The 15174-nt window shown below is 42.6% G+C and overlaps 1 protein-coding gene across 4 annotated transcripts in view; it reads right to left on the bottom strand.

Moving 5' to 3' along the window:
• SCML4 (Scm polycomb group protein like 4) overlaps positions 1-10946 on the bottom strand; it is a 138688-nt gene extending 127742 nt beyond the window's left edge. For all 4 annotated transcript variants that reach the window (XR_009506198.1, XR_009506199.1, XM_059941471.1 and 1 more), the window contains exons 1-2: positions 10519-10946; positions 8193-8320 (exon numbers count right to left, since the gene is read on the bottom strand). The gene's annotated coding sequence lies outside the window, so the exon portion shown is untranslated. The remainder of the gene's footprint in view (positions 1-8192; positions 8321-10518) is intronic.
• Between the last annotated feature and the right edge of the window lie 4228 nt (positions 10947-15174).

Below are 15174 nucleotides of genomic sequence, written 5' to 3'. Positions count from 1 at the left end.
CTTACCAACAACATGGGGTGCCCTCACTGTCTCTGGACCTCCCAAGCACTGGCCACAGCATACATCATCGTCTAATTCTTTAGTCAGGGATGGGAGTAGCTCTCCCACTACTAATTTTGATTGCCCAGATAGGTGTGGTGACTCCTCAAACAGGTGATGACATCTGTTAATATTTTACTACAACCAATCTGTACAAAACAAAGCACAATACACATTGTATTACATAAGCTCCCACTTTCTCAAAAAAATGATAATCAGGACCACATAGCCCAGGACTCACTCAGAATCTGCCTAAATTTAGCCATTTCTTTGTATGCTTGCCTCACTAAATCCTGTACATTTGGGAAGTTGTCTGGCATACAAATGCCACAGTCTTCCCCACAATATCACACACTCCTCCCTTTTCCGCTGGGATATGATCAGGGCCGTGAAGTTTTGGAGCACCACATTTTTCAGAGCCACCATTCTTACGGTGATATATGTCCAGTCTCTCATATGGTTTTTGTCCTTCCATACATTGGGATTTGTATATTCAAACACTGTTCTGGAGCTTATCCTGGGTTCTTGATTCCCAGTCTTGATTTCCCTCCCCACCCGCCATCTTCAGGGAGCCATTGAACATCCACAGATGTCTCACATGCCCAGTAGGTAGAATAAAGGGCAGGCTGCTATTCCTTACCCATTATCAGAGCCCACTCTGTAGGATCTGCATTGAGAGGCGATAGTATGGAACCAGCAGGAAGCATCACATGTTCCAGGAACTGTGCCCTTTCACTTCTGCCTGGGCTTATGAAATGTGTATACCCTAAACAAGGGAATAGCCTTATCGGGTGGGTATCTTGGGGTGTCTGAGGGTTAGATTGCCAATCATGAGCTCTGGGTGACCAGTTTCTGGGCATTGTGGTCCCCAACCCTGGATGTCCAGAAATTAGTAGGCCTACTGTGCTCCCACCCACACCCCATGAGTTCAAGGTTTTGGTCCCCCATCCCATAATTATGAGTGTTTTTCCTGACATTTTCTCTTTGTTTATGATTTTATCAGGTTGACCACTGGGGACAGACCACCCAGAGCCACTGATAGCCAGTGACTCTTGTCAGGTTTAACACCAGATACTATGATAGCCCATCCTTCAGAGATTATGGAGTGAGGGGTCTTCCAAACCTGGAAGGGTATTTTTCCTAAGCATTTTCTTGATGTAGATCAACTCTCTATCAAGGCCCTGATTGCCCTATGGGTGCCATAGCCCTGCCTACTAGGGCCATGATTACATTATCTCTCAAGTCGTAGCTGGCTCCCTACATTAGCACTGCACAGTGCTAGGGTGAGCTGATTGGCTTAAATCTTATTCCAACTGGTATCATAGCCCAACATGTCCTAGATTAACCTCACCATCATTAAGAGAGAAGCAGGGACTCCTTAAGTTTCTCCCCACAAATAACAATGAAGGGCTATTGCTGGCTTACCACCACCTGGGCAGGGCTTGTGGCCCTCTAGAGTCCCAGAGGTGACCACTCAGCCTCCTTTCTCCCCAGGCAGCAAACAGAAGCGGTGATAAATGAAATATGAGGTCAGGTCTGCCCCATCTTCAGTTCTTCCCTAGTGTCCTCTAAGGCTTGGTTCAGGAGTGTCTGAAGAAGGACAAATCACCAGAGGCAGTTGGTAGGAGTGATTAATTCCAGAATAATGGTGATGGGAAATTCCAGAATGACAAATATCAATGGACCTCGTGAGCTGCCCATCCTAAAGGCATGTCACCAAAGGGGGAAAAAAAAAAACTAGGAGGTAAGGTAATGCTTAAACATAATGAAAGTGTTACAGTGCTGGCAGATAATTTGGGGATAAATTTGTGATAGGTACTTAGAAAACCAAGCAAACAAAAAATAGAGAAAGAGAGAGAAAATTATTAACTCAGAGAGAGAAAGAGAAAGAAAAAGAAAATATAACTGTAGTACATTATATGATTCAATTCTAAATGATATATACATTTTCAAAACAATATTATCACTAAGTATCGATTTCACTAAATATTATGCCATAACTTCATTGGGAGGATGGAAGGAGAAAAGGGTGGGATGAGGTCTTCAAGCTAAACCCTCATCTTCCAAAGTAAGAGATAAACAGACTGTACCTAAAACGAAAATAATCAAGAAAGGGCATTATATGCAGATTAATTAGAAATTTAGGCAAATATCAGAAGCAACAACTAAAAAAACATGGTTGTCATTGAAGAGTAGGGATAGGAGACAACTATTTTTGATGTAAATCTTATAGAATTATTTGCCTTTTTAATCTCTTTCTCAATAGATAGATACATATATACATATATATATAACTGTAATTATAAAAAGCATTAAATAAAAAATTTTAAGCATGCCCATTAAAATAGAAAAAAAGAAAATCATTGACCTTCTACCTCTGAGAGCGAAGGAGCTCACAAATACTAGGAACATGATATTTTTCACCTAAGAAGAGTTGCCATTTTAAAAAATATGTAATAAAATTCAATCATAAAATAAAAATTAAAAATAAAAATTTTAAAGTAAATCTAATTACACTGTTTTTTCTTTACTCATAATAAAAAATTTTGTATTATTACAGATTCTTTATGAGAATACCTACCATTGCTCTCTAGTTGGATATTGGAATTTTTTTTCTTGGAGAGATTCAATAGCAATGTTGTGCCTAGAACAGTGCCTGACACATAGTGGGCACTCCATAAATGTTTGTTAAATGATGAATGAATGAATGAATGAATGATACTAATTCATTAAACACTTGTGAACATCTAGTTTCCCAGATTCAGAGTTCACTGAACTCTGAATGAGAGGGAGAAAGTTCCTTGAAAGCAGAGACTGTGTTGGATCTATTTTGGGGTCCTGATCTGGGATAAATAATGTGACCCACTGTGTGTCTAGCATGACTCTATTATAGACAGGGATTTTATATTAAATAGGCACTTTTTGAGCTGTCTAGCATATCAGATGCTCACAGATTCCTAACTTCTGAATGCCTTTCCCCTAACTTATGATAAGTGAAGTGACAGGGAATCTTTACTCATTCATTCATTCAACATATAGGTAATGAGTGCCTTCTGTGTTCCAGGCACTATTCTAGGCTCAGCTTAACAAACAGACCAAAATTTCTAGCCTCATGGAGCTTACTTTCTATTGCCGGGAGACAGACAATAAGCAAGATAAATAAATAAAATATGTACATGTTAATAGTGATGAATGACAAGGAGGAACATTTAAGCAGGGAAGGGGGATAAAGAGTGTCAGGGCTGCAGTAAGGAGGAAGGGAATTGTAATTAAAATCAGAGTAGCAGGGCAAGTCTCCTGGAGGTGAAGGTGTGTTAAGACCTGAAGGCAGTGAAGGGGAAGCCCTCTGAGCCTCAGCCCCTCCACTGCAGTGCGTAGTGGGAAGACGGTGAGCAGGGGTTATCAGCCTGCTCTGTGGACCCCTCACCCACTGCATGTTGGCAGAGCAGCCTTGGGCAAGTTACCTAACCTCTGTCTGGGCCCCTCAGAGTGGGAGTGATGGCAGCTAACTCATAGAATGGGTATGAAGATTCCCGAGACTGAATTCTTTGCGCTCTTCTATGACTTTCGTGATGTTATCAGAGGAACCTCACTCTCATCTATCTGCTCAATCCCCAAACACACCATCTCCCTCCCTTTAGCCATTATATCACATCAGACAATATTAAGTCTGTATTGACCAGCATCAATAACTTATAAATAGGTTTATAAATAGTTTAAAATGTAGACTTGTAGTCATCACCTTTTTTGTCCATAACATATAATTGATTTAAAACATCGTGTAAGTTTAAGGTGTATAACATGTTGATTTGATACATTTATATACTGTGAAAGAATTACCACTGTAGCCTTAACTAACACCTCTATCATGTCACATAATTATTATTCATTCTGGAGGGGAGATAACATTTAAGACCTAGTCTCTTAGCAACTTTGAAGTCACCTTTCTAATAGGCCAAGATTCTTTCCATTTTTATTCTAAAATGGTCTCAAGTTGCAAATCTGCCAACTAACACTTATCCAGAGCTATCGTGTGCCAGATATTGTGCAAGGCATGGGAGAAACAAATACAGACTTTTCTATCCCGGACCCTATGGTCATGAATACCAGCAAAAACACTCTTTTACATCTGAGCTCTGAGGCCAGACTGCCTGGATTCAAATCCTGACTCTGTCACTTATTAGGTGACTAACCTTTGGCAGATTACTTAACTTGTGCGTGCTTCAGTTTCCATGTCTATAAAATGGGGGTAAAAATACGTTATTTATAAGGATTACATGAACTAACTAATACACTTAAAGTGCTTATAACAATACCTGGAATGTTATAAGCTCTCAACAGATGTTAGCTTTTAAAATGACATAGATGACCTATAATATTTTTAAAAATATTTATAACATCTAGTTTTCACAGATGTCCTGGGTGACAGAGAGCTAACACTCACAAGTCTAACTTGTATAAGTGAATGAATTCCTCTTCCTCCATACATCTGTATTTGCATCCACTGATGTACACAGGGACTTAAAGACTCTTTTGGGGGAGGGGGTAGGAAGTTTTTCCATTTTTTTCTATTTCATTGATTTAGGCTCTTTATTATTTCTTTCCTTCTGCTTGCTTTGGGTTTAATTGCTCTTCTTTTTCTAGTTTCTTAGAGTAGAAGCTTAGATTTTTGATCGGAGACATTGCTTCTTTTCTAATATAAGCTTTTTTTTTTTGGCTGCATTGGGTCCTCGTTGCTGTGCACAGGCTTTCTCTAGTTGTGGTGAGCGGGAGCTACTCTTAGTTGTGGTGCATGGGCTTCTCATTGCAGTGGCTTCTCTTGTTGCAGAGCATGGGCTCTAGGCGCACAGGCTTCAGTAGTTGTGGCATGTTGGCTCAGTAGTTATGGCTCACAGGCTCTAGAGCACAGGCTCAGTAGTTGTGGCGCATGGGCTTAGTTGCTCCGCAGCATGTGGGATCTTCCCAGACCAGGGATCGAACCCATGTCCCCTGCATTGGCAGTAGGATTCTTAACCATTGTGCCACCAGGGAAGTCCCTAATATAAGCATTTTAATGCTATAAATTTTCCTCTAAGCACTGCTTTTGCTGCAATCCACAAATTAGATATAATGTATTTTCATTTGTATTTTGTTCAAAGGATTTTAAAATTTACCTTGAGGCTTCCTTGAGGTCCATAGGTTATATAGAAGTGTGTTAATTGCCAAATATTTGGGGATTTTCCAGACATCTTATTGTTACTGATTTCTAGTTTAATGCCATTATACTTCAAGAACATACTTTGTGAGATTTCATTTATTTTTTTAACCTGTCCACCTGCCCTCTATCCCACTGGCCCAGTGGAGGCACCCTGCACACTCTCTAGGCAGCACCCCCACTCTTGCCCATAGGCCAAAGCTCCAGGAACCAAAAAGAGGTTTCCATTTTTAAAAGTGTGTTAAGGTTTTCTTTATGAGCCAATGTATGGTTTACCTTGGTGAATATTCTGTGTGCAATTGAAAAGAATGTATTTTCTGATCTTGCTGAGTATTCTATCAATATAAACATCAATTAGGTCAAGTCAGTTAATGATATTATTCAGATCTTCTTTGTCTACTGTTTTCTGTCTACTTTTTCTATCAGTCCTTGAAGTCTCCATCTATAATTATGGATTTGCCCCATTCTCCTTTCAGTTCTAGTAGTTTTTTCTTCATGTCTTTTTAAGCACTGTTGTTAGATATGTACGAATTTAGGATTGCTATGTCTTCTTGGAGGATTGAGTCCTTTACCATTATGTAACATTACTATTTATCCCTGGTAATATTCCTTATATTGAAGTGTACTCTTTCAGATATTAATATAATATAGCTATTCCAGCTTTATTTAGTGTTTGCATATTTATTTTTTGTCCTTTACTCATGATATATGTATGTTTTCATATTTAAAATGAGACAATATAAAATGGTTTAATATATATGCAGTTGGAGCACCAGAAGGAGAAGAGAGAGAGTGAGGCAGAAGAAATATTCGAAGAACTAATGGCTGAGAATTTTCCAAAATTCATGACAGACATCAAACCACAAATCCAAAAGCTCAGAAACATCAAGCAGAAAACAAAAACATCACACTTAGGTATATCATTTTCAAACTGCTGAAAATAAAAGATGAAAAGGAAATGTTAAAGGCAGCCAGAGAAAAAAGGCATATGACATTCCCTGGGGAGGACAGGAGACTCTAAAAGAGTAGTCAGAAACATCATTCCAGTGCCCCTTTAGAAGGCCATCAATCCAAAATTAAAAAAAAAAAAAAGAAAATAGAATTGACTTCACCAAACTTAGAGCATCTGTTTTGCAGCAATCTTAAAACTTCTAGTAACATGCCTTTTGAGCACATTAGAGAAGCGCGTTATTCAAAGTAATCCAGGCAAACAAGTCCCCACACACTGTACACTTCTGTTACCAGCTTCTTCATCAACCTGCCTGCTCTGCCTGCCAACCCTGCTAGTGACTTCTGAGCTGTTCCCCCCACAGGCCCTATAGCTGGGGACTGTAGAAGAGCAGGACACCTGTAGGCACATTCAGCTTCAGGGAAGGAGACGAAACATATTTCCAGGTGGGAATGACCCACCCAAACTTCCCGAAACAGGCTGGAGGGGGCGGGAAGGGGATTTACCACACCTGCTCTCACAAGAATTAGAGAGCCCACTGGTGAAGAGACTGGAAGGTATGGCACCGGGGCTGCTGGCACCAGGGCTGCTGGTGATGTTGACCAGCTTCAGCACCTGGAGTCTGGTTTCCATACCCCTGAGAGAGAAAAACCAAAGCAACAGAAAAAAAGAGACAAAGAAAAATTATAATAATCGCAAACTGAGTAGGGGAAACAATCAAGGATACGGTATCAGGATGAAATGAGTATGAGTTTGCTAAAGAAAAGTTAGATGTAACATGATAGGAAAATAGAAAAATAAAATGTACACCATGATACAGAACAATTAAGTGATGAGAAACAGATGTGAATGTGTGTTGGAAGGAGAAAAAGAAATGAAGAGACTGACAGGAAGAAAGCACATGTTGGCTATGGAAGGGTGAGTGGGTCTTCTGGAGCAGGGTTGACTCACAACAGCATGGGGATATGTGTTGTTGAAGGAGGCTGCCAAGGAGGGAAGGCAGGAAAAATGGTGTTGGTACCCTTGTATGCAAGTGATTGAATTAGTCTTCTACCCGCAATCTCTTTTTACCTCAAATGTATTGAGAAAAAGTATTAATGTGCTCACAGTGGATCAAGAAACTGATGATTTAAATGATTAGTAGGTACTAATTAGCAGCCACAAGTCTTAAAGGTGTGCAGAAGGGTGTTAAGCCCCCAACTGCTCCTGGGCTCTCAGCTGGACCGAGGCTTCCTCACTTTGCCAAATAACTTTATTTTTAAGGACAGAATCCAATTCATTTTCAAAACAACTACCTCCGGAGCCCCAAATGGCGATGGCCGTCACAGCAAGGGGACTCCCTCCCTGAGGTCAATTCTCCATCCCATTTGCTCAGATGCCAAATTTTGCACCTCCGATATATTATATTTTAGGGAGATTAAAAATTCATATCCCCAACATAGTGAGACAAAGGATCTCATTTTGGCAAAAAGGACCATTTGAAATTATGCCTGGGGGGGATGGGTTGTGAAAAAATCTGTCCTAATGCAGCAGGATGTGATGGCCCTGACTACTAAGTTAGCATTGCTGGAGCCTGGAGACTTTCCCAGGGGGACCAGTAATGGTGGGAAATTGCATGTGCTGTTTCACACTGGACTTAGCAGCTACTAGAAAGGTGACGGTTCTCTGGAAATTACAGAATAGTTGACTGGATTCTTTTTGTCTCCATAAACCAATGGAGGAACTGGGATTCTCTCCCTTGCACGATTTCCTGTTACTAATTAGAATATTAAAATCTTATGGAACAAAATGGTGACCAAAGTCTGAGTCTGAAACTCTGCAGTGACTATATCCACTTAGAAAGAATTAGGCAAGGCATTATTTTGAATCCTCAGATTTCAATTGTGTGTGACAGAACATGGAGTTGCATTAGAGTTTTATCATCAGAGTAAGAGGATACAGTCCAGGGAGGCTGGGTTTTATGAGACCCAGATTGCTATGAACATGTACTACACATTATTAAATTTTTACCTCAAATCCTCCGAATGCCTGCCCTTGTTTTTCCTTCCTGGACCAATTCCCAGCTCCTCAGTGAACTTGGGCGCCACACGTGTTGGACAAATCCGTGGAGGATGCTCTGCTCAGGGTCCTCTTCCCACCTGCAGTGAGAAGAGACAAGTGGGCCTCTGCCCTGGGGAAGACAAGGACCGCTCCCCAAGGCAAGCATCTCCACCATGGAAAGGTTCACTGTGGAGAGGAAAGCGCCTCTCCTGCCAGGAGCTCAGCTGATCTCTCAGATCAAGTTTAAGTGTCTGACAGGAACAACGTGCTCTCCCAGGAAGCCAGCACTTCCTGGGTTCTAGGAGCTTCCTGACCAAAGCTCCAGCCTGGCAGCCAACCCCCTGTCTGTCAAGGTGCTGATGGGACCCCTCCCCACCGCCAAAAGAGTCATCTCTCGGGTACCAATGCATTGCACTTTCAGTTATCAGGGTTTCCTTGGTGTTATGGGTTGAATTGTGTCCCTCACAAAATATGGTGAAATCATAACCGCCAGTTCCTCAGACCATGATCTTAATTGAGATAGGGTCTTTACGGAGGGGATCAGGGTAAAGTGAGGTCATTAGGGTGTGCTCTAATCCAATATGACTGGTGTCCTTATAAAAAGGAGAACTTTGGACACAGAGACAGACATGCATTGGGAGAAGACAATGTGAAGAGACACAGGGGAAAGATGCCATCTACAAGCCAAAGACAGATCCTGGAATGATCCTTTCCTCACAGCCCTCAGAAGGAACCAACCCTGCTGACAGCTTGATTTTGAAAATCTAGCCTCCAGAACGGAGACATTTCTGTTGTTTAAGCCACCCAGTTTGTGGTACTTTGTTATAGCAACCCTAGGAAACGAACACACTTGGCTTTCTCTCCTCCAAGACTAAGCAGGTCAGGAGCAAGGGGGAGCATATCTACATCTGAGTCAGTCCTATTTTGGATGGGATTCAACAGTGGAGTGAAGGAAACAAGCTCAACAAGGGCCAAGCAGTGTTATTAGGAATATTCTAAGGGATCTGGTCCCTCATAGGCGATTGAGTCCTTTGACCCCAAAATCTAAATGTAATGGACACACAGACTGTGTGTGTGTGTGTGTGTCCCATAGGACAGTGGGTGTAAAATGCTTATGCAGAAGTGAGGTCCCCAGAAGGCTCCCACCAGGCTTTGTTCAGGGTGGTGCACAGGTGATATCATGACTTCCATATTTCTGCCCTACCCAACAGTTCCTATTCAGCTTGGTCTTCAGTCAGAAAGTAAACCTCTCTAAGAATCCGCCTGCCAATGCAGGGGACACAGGTTCGAGTCCTGGTCTGGGAAGATCCCACATGCCACGGAGCAACTAAGCCCATGCGCCACAACTACTGAGCCTGCGCTCTAGAGCCCGCGAGTCACAACTACTGAAGCCCGCGTGCCACAACTACTGAAGCCCGCATGTCTAGAGCCCGTGCTCCACAACAAGAGAAGACACCGCAGTGAGAAGCCCGCACACTGCAATGAATAGCAGCCCCCGCTCGCTGCAACTAGAGGAAGCCCACGCACAGCAACAAAGACCCAACGCAGCCAAAAATAAATAAATAAATTTATAAAAAAAAAAAAAGTAAACCTCTCTGCCAAAATAGCAAAATACAGGTTTGTCTATTAAAATAAATGTAAAAATATTAAGCTTCTCGAAAAGAAGTTTCCATAGACATAAAGAGCAGCAGCTTTAGCTGAATTTCATGATCTAAATGATTGGTTGCTTCTTCTTAAAATCTGTTAAGAACGCTGATGGCTTGGGAAAAAAGTCACAGACAAGGTTGTACTTGGGTTTCACTGAAACAAAGCAGAGATTGGATTTTTTAAAAAACCAGCCAGGTTTTTATAAATGGAATTTAAAATATATAGATAAGAAGACATTCAAAAGACAAAACAGAAATGAATCTCTCTCACGATGAGAGCTTCACGCATTCTTTCATTCGCCCACACCTTTCCATTCCTCCCTCCACATAAATTCATTCCTGGCTAGAGTTGCCAGAAAAAATACAGGACACTCAGTCAAATTCGAATTTCAGATAAACAAGGAACACACACACATACACACACATACATTTAGTATACCAAATGTATATACCTTACACATATATGCATATTTATTAATAAATAGATGTATATATATATTATGTAATATATATTTAGTATGTGTTTTCCTAACTATATAATATAAAAATATATTTAATATACATTTTAGTATAAGTATATACCAAATATTGCATGAAACACACTTAAATACTAAAAAATAATCTGTTGTCTATCTGAAATTCAAATTTACCTGGGCATCCTTTGTGTGTGTGCTAAATCTGGCAACCCTGTTCCTGGCCCCAAAGCCAGGCCCCTGACAGCTCCGATGGAAGGTGTGGCGGTGAGTCCTAATGAGGATTATATTTATCCAGAGGGGTGGCTGTATTTCCTCCATGCTCTAGCGAGAGGCCCTGAAGTTCACTGGGTTACCCCTCCGAGGCAATGACCGTGGGTAGCTGTCGGCCCCCAGGGTGGAGTTTCGGGGCTGAATCCTGGGAACAGTGGGGGAGCCCCCCCCCCGGGGACGGGGCGCCAGGTCTATCCACCCGAGAGACGAACAACGAAAGCGGCAGTGACTCCCTTTGGCTTCCAGGGGTCCGAGGAGAAGCAGCTCAGTCCTGGGAGTGGGCAAAGGGGACATGGTCGGGACTCCGGGTCGCCCGTAGCTCGGGAGTGGCTCCGGCCACAGGGGCTCCGGCCGCGGGCTCACAGGAAGGCGCCCCGGATGTCCCGGCTCCCGACGGCCTACTCCCGGCCTCCTCGGCCGCCTCGCGCCCCCTGGCGGCGGCAGCTGAACACGCCGCTCACTCGCTGAGTCCGCTTCCGCCTGAATCCCGACACCTGCACGGAGCACCTGCGCTGGACGTCGAGAGTCCTGGGGAAACTAGTGCTTCGTGGGGCAGGGCAGAAGAAAGTGACCGTTTCCACCGAAGACACCTCTTTCAGGGTCTTCAGAGACAAAGGAAGACCTGAGCTCCTGGTAGAAATTCTCCTAGGGACAATCGCACTGCTCCTGAGAGCATCTTTGCCCTTGTCTTCCGCAGGTATTAGGTAGCTTAATGCTCCTCTGGCCCCATCACTTAGACCACCTTGAGTAAGTGTGATAGGGAATCCATCTTTTTAACTACAAGACTTGCCAAACTGTAAGAAAAATACAAGTAGACATCTTGCTCAGTCAAAATTAGTAGTATCTCTTGCTGCAAACGCAAAACAAAAAGATGAAGGTCTTGTGTCTTGTTTTACCTTACTCACACAATGATTCCATCCTCTCCCCTCTCACAATGCTGTGCAGACGTTCTCTAGGCAGACAAAAAATCAAGAGACAGATGTTCCAAGTGAAAACCAAGGGCAAGAGATGTCCTAACCGCCAAATGACTGTCTCTCTCTCGCCCTCCTTCTCCACCCAATGCAAGTTAACTGACAAACACTGTCAAGGTCTTCATGGTGGGTGGTTTTTTTATGTGTCCACTTGGCTTGGCCAAGGTACTCTGATATATTGGTCAAACACCAGATGTTGCTGCAAAGGTATTTTTTAAATGAGATTAACATTTCAATCAGTAGACTTTAAGTAGATTATCCTCCATAATGTGAGCAGGTCTCATCCAATCAGTTGAAGGCCTCAAAAGGAAAAAGATTCACTTCGCCCAAGGAAGGAGGGAATTCTGCCTCCAGACTGCCTTTGGACTCAAGACTGCATCAACTCTTCCCTGTCTCCCAGCCTGCCAGCAGCCCACCCTGGAGATTCTGGACCAGCCCAGCCTCTACAATCGTGTGAGCCAATTCCTTAAAACACCTCTTTCTCTCCCTCTCTCTCTCATACATAGATATAGACATATCTATATCTGGCTGGCACCCTGCCCAGCCCAGACCCATCCCTCTCACCTACTCCAGAACTTGGCTCCAGCAATACCCCTCTCTTGCCTTATAAGTTTTTCCTCTCCAGTAGACGATTTCCTTCTGCATAAAACATACTGTTATTGCTCTCATCTTTTAAAAAAAAAATCTTGATTTCATTTCTCTTCCAGCTGCTACTCTCTTTCTTTGGTCATCTTTGTAACAACATTCCTCTAAAGAGTTGTGTGTGCTCTCTGTCTCCAAGTCTCTCCTCCCATTCTCTTTGTTTGCCTTTTTTATTGTGAAATACAACACATATACCAAAAAAAAGGGGGAGTGGAGGGTAAAAACAGAACCATACAGCTTAATGATTTATCCAAAACAAATACCCTTGCTACCACCATCCAGGTCAAGAAAAATAGCACATTAGCAAGAGCACAGAGTTCTTCCTTATGCTTTCTTCCACTTCCTTCCCCTGTCTGCCCCCAAAGGTAGCCACCATCCTGACTTTTATGATCATCACTTCCTTGATTTATTTTATTGCTTTACCTTCTAGGCATGCATCCCTCAACACTGTACTTTAGTTTTACCTCTTTCTAGAACTTTAAATAATAGGATAAAAAAAAAATGTCTTCTGTGGCTGGCTTCTTTCATGCAATATCATGTTGGTAAAATTCACCCATGTTGACAAATGTAACTGCATTTCATCTATTTTCATTACTTTATAGAATCCCATTGCACTAGTTATCTATTGCTGTATAACAAATTACCCCAAGATTTAGCAGGTTAAAACTAACATTAATTATATCACCTATGTCCTGAGAGTCAGGGATCATTTGTGGCTTAGCGAGGTGTTCTGGCTTTGGGTGTCTCGTGTAGTTGCAGTCAAGCTGTCGCCTAAGGCTATAATCTCTGAAGACTTAACTAGGGCTGGAAGATCCACTTCCAAATTCACTCACAGGGCTGTTGACAAGACTTGGGCCACTCCATAGGGCTGCTCACGACATAGATTCCCCAGAGCAAATAGTCCAAGAGAAAAAAATGTGAGTGAAGGCGCTCCCAAGATGGAAGCTGCAATGTTTTTTATAACCTAATCTCAGAAGTGACACACTGTCACTGCTGCTGTTTCCTATTGATCACACAGACCATCCTGGGCCAGTGTGGGAAGGGACCACCCAAGGACATGAGCACCAAGAGGCAGGGATCACTGGGGACCATCTTGGCAGCTCCCCACCTCAACCTTTGTATAAACATAGAAAACTTTATTTATCCTTTCTGTAATCAATCAATATTTGGGTTACTTTTATTTTGGGGCTGTTATGAACATTCTTGTACCTGTCTATTGGTGTATATGTGCATGCATTTCTGCTGGATAAATACCTAGAAGTGTAATTGCTAGGTCACTGCCTATGCATAAGGTCAAGTTTAGTAACTAATGGCAAACTGTTTTAGGAAGTGATCTACAAAGTTACAACCCTACCAGGAGTAGATGTGATTTCCAGTTGCTGCATGTCCTCAGTACCACTTGGTATTGTCAATCTCGTCAAATTCTGCCATTCTCTGCATGTAGTGCACTCTGCACTCTGCATGTAGTGATATCTCTTTGTGGCTTTCATTTGCATTTCCTTGATGGATAAAGAGCTTGAACAGCTTTTTTTTATGTATGTGTTAAGACCTTGGGATATAGTGTTTTGTGAACTGTAGTAGATGTGGAGACATGGCACTCAGCTCTTCCTTCCAGGAAGGACTTCCTGCCCAGCAGCGGAGTGGTCCCCACACAGCCTCCAGCCAGTGGCTCCTTCAGGGTCAGCCTCGACTGTAGAGAACCACCTTGTCCAAGGTCGCGCTCTTCCTGGGGAGCCCATTCTCTGACTGAGCAAGGCAGACTATAAAGGTACAGCCGTACCAGCCTGACACGGGACACAGGACACATTAATGAGCACCCTCCACCAGGTTAGCCTGGGCTTTGCTGGGCCTACATCGAAGTTCAAGTCTTTTCTCTGCCCCATCCTGCTTCCTCCCCCTTTTGTTCACCATAAGCGTCTTGATTCTTAAAAAACATCTTGCACCACAAACTCCTTCTCAGGGTTTGCTTCTGAAGAACCCAATCTGTGACACAAAGTGTCTCTTTAAGCCTATTTTCCTGTTGAGGTGTCTGCCTTTTTTTTTTCTTACCAATTTGTTGGTGCTTTTTGTTTAGCATGGATACAACTCCTTTGTTAATTGCATGTATGGCAAATATCTTCTCCCACTCTGGGGCTTGCTTTCTTCATTTCTTTATTGTGTCTTTGGACAGAAGTCCTTCATTTGTATGTAATTCAGTTTCTCAATTTTTTTTTTTCCTTTTTAGACATGCTCTTTGTGTCCTACCCTAAGGTCATGAATATATTCTCCTATATTCCAAAAGCTTTTATTGTTTTGCCTTTCAATTTTAGACTTATATGCCACCTGGAATTAATTGTTGTATAAAGCGTGAGACAGAAGCCATGTATCTTTGTTTTCTTTTTTCCCAAATGGATATCCTATTGTCCCAGCATCATATTTTGAAAATGCCTTCCTTTCCCCCACTGCTCTGCAGCACCAACTTCTCACATATATCAAGTGCGTGAATCTATTCACACGTGTGGGGCTGTTTTCGGATTCCCATTCTGTATCATTGGCCTCCTTGTCTGCTCTTGTCCCAATACCACACGTCATAATTCCCGTTCTGAATTTCAAAGCTGCTTGGAGTGGGGTTTTTGTCTCCAGTTGTTCCACTGAAATGGCTCTTATGAAGATCAGCAACACTTCCTCCTGGTTAATCCAGGGGTCAATTCTCAGTTCTCACCCCTTTCTTGTCTTCTCAGTGCAATTGACACCAGTGACGATACCTCCTTCTCCTTGACAGCGTCTGCCGGAACCCCACACTCTTGGTTTTCCTCCCAACACATGGTGTGCTCCTTCTCTGTCTCCTCCGCCATCTCCTCCTCCTCACTCCAGCCTGATAGTGTTACCCCTCTTCAGGGCCCGGACGTCTCTCACTTATTTCTTTGTTGATCTCATTCAGTGAGTAAATGCCATTTCAACCCAAATT

This window comes from Balaenoptera ricei, chromosome 12, assembly GCF_028023285.1.
Source record: "Balaenoptera ricei isolate mBalRic1 chromosome 12, mBalRic1.hap2, whole genome shotgun sequence".
Taxonomy (NCBI): Eukaryota; Metazoa; Chordata; class Mammalia; order Artiodactyla; family Balaenopteridae; genus Balaenoptera; species Balaenoptera ricei.
Note: the sequence above shows the minus strand (reverse complement) of the source record. Positions and strands in the feature narration are given on the sequence as shown.